Here is an 8279-nt window from a genome sequence, read left to right on the forward strand (position 1 = left end):
TTTTTCGACTCATTCAGAGAGCACTCATTATTATGCAAATTAAAACGCAGACAATCTGAAGAATGAAACAAAATATCACAGTTTGGGAATTCTTTGGAAACGAGGCTAAAGTACATAAGCTTAGATTTACTACTTACAGACAGTTTATGCAATGCAAACCAGATTCTGAGTAGATGTATGTCGTGATTAATGTCACATATTGCTTCAAAGTAGCTCGAAGTACAATAAGTAATGGCAAGGTCATCAGCAAAAGCAGTTACTTTGCCTTTCAGTGGCAAAGAAAAAATTGAATTGATATAAATCAAAAAAAGTATTGGACCAAGAACTGAACCTTGGGGTACGCCCAGATGAACAGGCTCTAAACTACTATAGCTATTTGCAACTTTGACTTTTTGCACTCTGTTCGAGAGATAGGATTTAAACCACTTATGCATAAACCCTCTGAAACCAGCGCTAAATAGCTTATTTAAAAGTATATCTCTATCTACCATATCGAAAGCTTTTGTAATGTCAACAAAAAGTCCAGCACAGATATTTTTACTGTCCAAGCCTTGGTAGATGTACGAGCAAAAATCTAGTAGAGCATCTTCCGTAGAAAGTCCCGAACGAAAGCCAAACTGCATTGGGCTAAAGAATTTCGACCTATCAAGATAGTCTACAATTCTATTTTTAATAACTTTTTCAAATACTTTTGATATTGTCGGGAGCAAAGATATAGGCCTGTAATTATTTGCATCCTTCTTATAGCCTCTTTTGAAAACTGGAATTATAATAGCGCACTTCAAATCTTCTGGAAAAACACCCTGCGTAACACTAGCATTGAATAAGTATTTAAGTATACACGGTTAAAAATTTCGGTTTTAATTTTAAACTTTTTGGACTACATATATGACCAAACTAAATTCAGTTTCAAATACAAACCTTCCAAGTTTATAAAAAAGAGAGCACATATGTTGGGTTTAGAATTTAAACAATTCGGTTTAAATGTTAAACCCAAACATTTTCATAATTAAGAATAAAAAAAAACAGTCTTAAATTTCACGCTCCGTCTGGTTGGGATTGAACCCGGACAGCCTTGGTAGCAACCAATTGTATCAAGCATCTTTGCACAGTCAGCTACAGCCACGCATGTAAATGTGCTTTCATATGTTGAGTTTGAATCAACACCACAATTCGCTGTGCAAACATATTCTATTTCGGTTTAGATTTTAAACCAAAGTTTCTATATTTGAAACCTAGAAACTAGAATTAAAACATTTTGGTTTGATTTTTAAACCACGAACTTTTTGGGCTAAAATTTAAACCAGAATATATTAAAAATTGCGTAAAACTATTGACTGGTTTAAAAAGTAGACTATAAAAGTTTAAAAAAGGCAGTAGTCCCAGCGCGGTTTAAAAATTAAACCCAAATTTTTGACCGTGTATCGACTATATTAAAGGATAAGCATTTAAGCATTTTATTGGAAATACCGTAATCACCGCAAGAACCTGAGTTATTTAAAGTTTTGATTATATTAGTTATTTCTGAGCTTGAAATTGAATTAAAAAAGAAACTTTTCTGAGTATCAGGGTTTGAGGGCAGTCCTAAGGCAAACTGGCAATTGCAATCGGTCCATATAGTTTTCCCAATAGAGGTGAAGTGCTTATTGAACTCATTGGCTACTCCTATAGGATCTGAGATCGAATGACCTTTTGACCACAGGGCAATTGACTCGACACGCTCTGCCGGTGCTCGATTAAGAGCCCGATTGACAACCTCCCACTCTTTTCTTGTATTTCAGAATGAGGATTTAAACTCATTTCGAAAAAAGCTATCTTGGCTCAATCGAATTGCTTTATTAGTTTTGTTACTAAGTTTGATGTATCGAGAACGAAGTTTTCTATTATTTGGACGCTTGGTGCACTTTTTGCTTAATTTATTTTTTAGTTTTATTTTCTTTAAGAGATCTTGATCTATCCAAGGTTTCAGTCTAATGTTTTGCTTTCGCTGTAACGCATTAACGCTAGAAGCTCCAATATGAGACTTTAAGGTTTCCAGAAATAAAGCATAGTATAACGAAACGTCGTTTTCTGCGTAAACATGCGACCAATTCTCGTAGCGTAACTTGTCGTTCAGTAACTTGAAATTAATTTTAGTATATGATTTTCTAATGTTTTTTATTTTGCTTATAATCTTCATATACGTCACGCACAAAAACTCCAACACCCCCTGCACTGTAGCTATCGTTAGTGTTAGCAAAAAAGTTATAACTTGGTATTTTATAATCATTTTTTCTCATATGAGAAAATCCATATTTCAGACACAAAAATTAGATCTGGTTGAATATTTAAAGCTTCAAGATTACATACAAATACATCAAAATTTTGCCTTAGACTACGTATGTTTTGGTGAATAACTAAGAAATTGTTTAAACCTTCTGAGTGAGAATTAAGTATTACTTTATTGCTTGTGATGATTGGGTTATCATTAATTAGAACATCGGATAAAAAATTTGTTATGGTCATGGTTATAGAGACAAAATGCTCAGACTAGTTTACTACTTGTAGTCTTTTATCAAATTTAAGTCTTCGAATGTTCTGTTAATCTCATTAGACCTAAAATGCACGCATATAAAATTTCGAGCAGGTAACGAGACAGTTTTCGGTTTTATGCTTTTTATCACACATTTGTCAACTTGAGAAGGTGAGATCGAGACTCCCAGAGCGTCAACGATTATTTTCTGCATACAAGCTTCAGCATTGCTACTGTTTTGCTGTGGTACGCCAGTTATTTCGATCACGTTCTCATGTTCTTTTTGCTCTCTCCAATATATTTTACTCTCCAGCTTTACTACTTTCTCTTTTAAAGTCTTGTTCTCTTCAGATAGCTCGCTCACTGATTTAAGCATATCGGCAGTGTTGCCGCCGCTCAAAGAACTTTCTAACCGAGATTTGACGAAAAAGTTACCAAATGTAAGGAAAAATAACCAATTTTTTTCTTAGATTAACAACTCAGGTCATCACAAATTATTTTATATAGTACGTATAGACAAATTTTACAAACCAAAGAAAATCAATTTTTATTTGCATTTTTGAAAAGTAAATCCTTTTAAGGCTAAAAATAAATGAAATACATTCATATATAAGTATATAAATATAAATACATATTTTAGAAAATACGGCTTCCCGTATTAGGTGCATATGTATGTTAATATCTTCCTAAACATTACCAGACTCTAAATGACGTTTTTAAATAAGTACATAGGTACACAGTTTCCAACTTCTTTGTAAGAAACAATGAAATCCCTAATCAGCGTGAACAACCACATTGTAAATATTTTATAATTAAGATTAAACAATTAAAAATTGGACTGTATTGAACAATATCGTCGCTCAGCGCGAAGTACCTCGCATACGCCAAACGGAGTACCGCGTATACGATGGAAAATAAATTTTACAAAAGCGCGAAAAACCGATTTTTTCAAAACTGTGGAATGGTATTTCGTTTGAACCTACTTTCTATAGGATTATTATTATTAATGTTAACTTAAATTAATAAAGTAAGCAGTAATGAAAAAATAATTACCAACTCCCCTTTTTATGGTACATACATGACTTGGTATTCCGCATATACGAGGTATTTATATATGTACTATCTGAGTATGTATTCATTTGAAGTGGTCTTTAGCCGACCATGTATATTATGTATTCTGTATATTATAAAACAAATACATACATATGTAAGTAATATTAATACAATGATTCCAAATATTCTCACTTGGTTTCACTGCTGGGGCTGCCCCTGCTGCTGCTACTCTCCTCAACCTCGACAGGTGTAGCTGGCCTATGTCTTATAACGAACCTAATTTAAAAGTTTTTTGGGAATACATATTATGCAAAATAAAACCAAAATTGTGTATTTTTTTCTCACTTATCCATAGAATTGAGCCCGTATAAATTAACTTGAAACACCAATTTTGCGCGGAATTCTAATAATTTTTCGCGGCTTCTTAATGACTCGTATTATTCAAATGTCATTTCAGGTACGTATTATGGAGGTGTGTGCAAAGAACATAAAAATGGTGTAACTGCGGGGCCGTTTCAAAAACTTGGCGATTAATTCACCGCGATTTATTAAAGACACGAACCGATAATAGTTGCACCCTCGAACTTTTACATGTTCTTTTGCATATGTAAACACATGATTATTATCGGAATAAGTCGAATCTTGAGTTGCCATTTTAGTAGTAATAACTTTAGTTAAATAACCATATTGAGCATTTGTAATGTATTTGTTTATACTATTTTTCAAAGATTTAATTATTGTATGTATACAAAAATTAGAAACTACAGTAAATGTTAAAAATAACCAAAATGCGAAAGATCTTAACAACTTCACAGGCAAGAAAAAAATAACCAAAATTGGTTAAAAGTAACCAAAACGGCAACACTGCATATCGGTGTTAATCCGTTTCAGACTTAGAATCTCTTCATAAAGGTGCTGAAGAGTTATTGTCTTATTCACATTCTTCACATTTGTGTGCTCAGTAGGTGGTTTTTTACTTATCACAAAAATCTCTTAAAAAAAGTTGGTTTGGTCCAATACCCAGCCGAGTGCTGTCGAAGACCGACGCATTCCTACTACACGAAGAAGTCAAATAGCGCCAACGGACGCCGTTTTGCACATTTTGCGGACAATAATAGGTGAATGCCTGAAGTGCTTCCTAGGATTTTGGATGAAGAGCAGAGGAAAAGCAGACTAACTGCATTCAAATGGAAAAATTCCCTTATCCAAACAGCGACTGCGATAAGGCTTGTTTTAAAACTATATGTTGCTTATAAATAATAACAACGCAACTAAAGGAAGAAAAAATTACCATAAATAGGCCACCAGTGAAACGAGTGAAACGGCATTGTGACATTTTTCGATTGTTAAGTTTTGGGGCGCAATTTTCATTTTGCTTGGAAATATCTCTCATCGTCATAAAAAGAAAAAAAATCACTTATTCATCAATACCTTCGTTTTACTAATTTTATCTTGACCAAATTTTAAATAAGCATTGGTGAATACAAAAAAAAATAGTAAAAGCAGTAAAAAAGGTCCGTGTCATAGGTTTTGAACCCATGACCAACAAGTTGGCAGTCGAACAAGCATCCATTCGGTTACAGCAACTGCTGAGAAAAAGTGGAAAAATACATACAGTGCCGAACAGAAGTGAATTTTTCGCAATATATGCAAAGTTCTTTGTTATAATTTATTTTCGATAATTTTTTGTAAAAATATTGTTCATTCTACACCAGAAAACATAATGGCTGCATTTCATTATTCATTCTGAACGTTTGGAATAAACTTTTTTGTTTACTTATTCTTTAGAACGTTCCTGATGATATGTTAACGTATATTTCAAACACATTCTGTTTATTCCGGCTGTGAAATGGGATTATCCGGAATGTATAAAGAAACGCAGCCAATAATAAAATCTCCAAACTTTGTGCAAAACTCAGGAAAATTCATTAAATTTGCACACTTATTTGTAACTTTTTATTCAGATTTTTTAGTATGCAGTTTTCTAAGTATGCAGTTTTATAGCCCATTCAAATTTAGAATAACAAAGTGCAAGTTTGAAGTCGCTAGAAAATCGCATTGATTTGTGGTAATTTTTTTTCACGCAAGTTCTTCCATACAAAGTAATTCAACAATTAGTTTTTGTATGGAGAAAATGAGCAACACCTTCCACTAAAAAAATTGGAAAAATTCAAAGCCGTTTTCTCAGCTAACGTAGGCTTGGAGACAATAAGGGGTGTGGATGAAATTGTAAAGGGCGAGGAAAATGCCCATATTCCTGATAATATGAACGTTTCAAACGTTCCATATTTAAATTGGGCTCCACTTGTATCAACTTACGTCGAGCGCACATTTAGTACATTCAAGGCTTTTCTTCGCGAAAATCTAATGGAAATGCTGCCAGAAAACTTCAAAACGCAACTTGTGGTTCAAAGTTACTACAATTATACAGATTAAAGTTTTATGAGTTAGAAACTCGAAAGGATAAAATAGTCAAAGATTCAAAGTACAAATTTTTCATATAATGAAACTAGTTCATAGTTTTTCTCTTTTTACTTATAATATAAACATTTCTATGCTTTTTTTGCAATATCTAATACATTTTCCTGCCTTTTTCGCTGTTTTATTTTGCCTTTTCCAGCATATTTCGTTATTTTATTTTGCCTTTTTTATGGGTTTTTAGGTCCTAAAAATCCGTTCCCTGTTTATAAGCATTTCCCATGATAAAAATATAGTCATTTTCAATCTCAAGCAACAACAATTTCGAACAATAAAATCATTACCATGGTGGAATTATACAAGGTGTTGTACGTAGTGACAGCTCATGTCGACAGCTCCCTTACAAAAGGTTGTAATATGGAAGCACGAGAGAAACGGGAAGAAAAAAAGCCCGCTTTGCGAAGTATTACGAAATTTGGTACTATTTTTCATATAAAATTTTGCATATAAATAGTTACAAACGGTATATTATGATAAGCTAAATTCGCGAAAGTAGTATATATAACGTAGTACTTATGCAATAAATGGTAATTTAGTTTATTAAACACAATGTCCTATAATTATAGTCAAACTTCCAAAACCAAAAAATTAGTGGTGACCCCGAGTCGTTACAACATGACGGAATCGACAAAAGGGCGAATCGACGGATGGGGAGAATATTTCATCGAACAAAATGCCAACTAAAGATGTGGAGCTTGCATCGCAATGCAAGCTGCGACCGTTCTGAACTGAGATGCCAGACAAATGGTTTCTACAAATTGAGGCCACCTTTCAGTCGTACAAGACCACATCTTATGTCGGTAAATATAATCTGGTCCTCTCAGCAATTAGCAGCGATGCTTTAAAGGAAGCTGCGGATGTTTTAAAAACCTTACCAACTCAAGACCGATATATTAACCTCAAAAGTCAACTACTGTCACGTTTTACTGATTCAGCCGACCCACATAGGGTATTTGGCTGATTTAGGCATATTTTTATCGCTACAAACATCAAATATAGTTTTAGTTATCGAATAAAACATTCACTATAACTACCCTGTTACTAATAGAAAATTCAATCGTAGTGAAATCTTATTTATTGTCAATATTATTGTGGCTTATTAACATTTGTTTCCATATTGTTATTGAGCTTTGTAGCACTATTATGTTTTTAGGGAAAAGGGAAAAAGCAACAAAGTCTTAGCGGTAGAAGTTACCAAAAAAACAGTTATATCGTTGGAAAAGCAGGGCCAGTGGCAGTGAACCACAGACGGGATTGCAGCAGCAAAAATCACTGGGGAATAGATGCATAGTTAAATACATAGTTCTTGTTTAAATCTTCCATCTAAACTTACCAAGAAAACAGTTATATCGTTGAAAAAGCAAGGCCAGTGGCAGTGAACCACAGACGGAATTGCAGCGGAAGGAAGCACCGACCAAAATAACTACAAATCCTTGGGGAGAACTCTAAACCGATGTTTTTTTGCCGAATTAATGTTGAAATTTCTAATTTAATTTTCAGTTGCCAACGATAAGAATAGAGTAAATGTCAAAGAATTGTTCAATGATTGCAAATCAGTTTTGGAATAGGGAATGAGGTAGTTTAGTACTTTTTTAAAGGCGATAAAATGCAGTTTTTTCAAGAGGGAAACACTGATATAGCTAAGGGAGCCAAGATGGCGGATTAGAGCGAGAACGCTGTCAATATCCAACACCTTGTATTATTCCACCATGATCATTACAAGGTAAAATCATTGAGAGACAGTCTGACGTTTGCCAGCAATATAATTTTCATGATAAAAACATAGGTAAAAGCATGATAAAAACATAACAAGGTAAAACCATTGAGACGTAGTTTGACGTTTGCCAGCAATATAATTTAAAAATTCAAAACTCAAACTCACACAAACCTTCTCATTTTCACTTTCAAATAACAACAATTGTGAACAATTTAATTTTTTTATTTTCAATTTTATATGATTTTAAAATGCGTGCAAACGTCAGAAACAAAATCATGGCCGACGAATTGAGATAATGAATTTACCTTATAATGTTTTTATCATGGGTAAAAGCGTTCTCTCAATTCGTCGGCCATGATTTTTTCTTTGAAGTTTGCCAACATTTTAAAATCGTATAAAATTGAGAGCAAAAAAAGGAATTGTTCAAAGTTGTTGTTGTTTGAGATTGAAAATGAGAAAGTGTGTGTAAAATTTTAAAATTAAATTGCTTGCAAACGTCAAGAATTGGAAAAATTCCTC

General features: G+C 33.4%; 1 long non-coding RNA gene across 1 annotated transcript; it reads right to left on the reverse strand.

The window, feature by feature from the left end:
• Positions 1-6857: 6857 nt before the first annotated feature.
• Positions 6858-7708, reverse strand: LOC118738569. The gene is made up of 2 exons (XR_004992896.1): positions 7377-7708; positions 6858-7315 (listed from the first exon to the last, which is right to left on the reverse strand). It is a non-coding gene; the product is annotated as an uncharacterized LOC118738569 (long non-coding RNA).
• Positions 7709-8279: the final 571 nt, after the last annotated feature.

The sequence above is a fragment of the Rhagoletis pomonella genome, unplaced genomic scaffold (genome assembly GCF_013731165.1).
Source record: "Rhagoletis pomonella isolate Grant_MI unplaced genomic scaffold, Rhpom_1.0 Rhpom_scaffold_00004, whole genome shotgun sequence".
NCBI lineage: Eukaryota > Metazoa > Arthropoda > Insecta > Diptera > Tephritidae > Rhagoletis > Rhagoletis pomonella.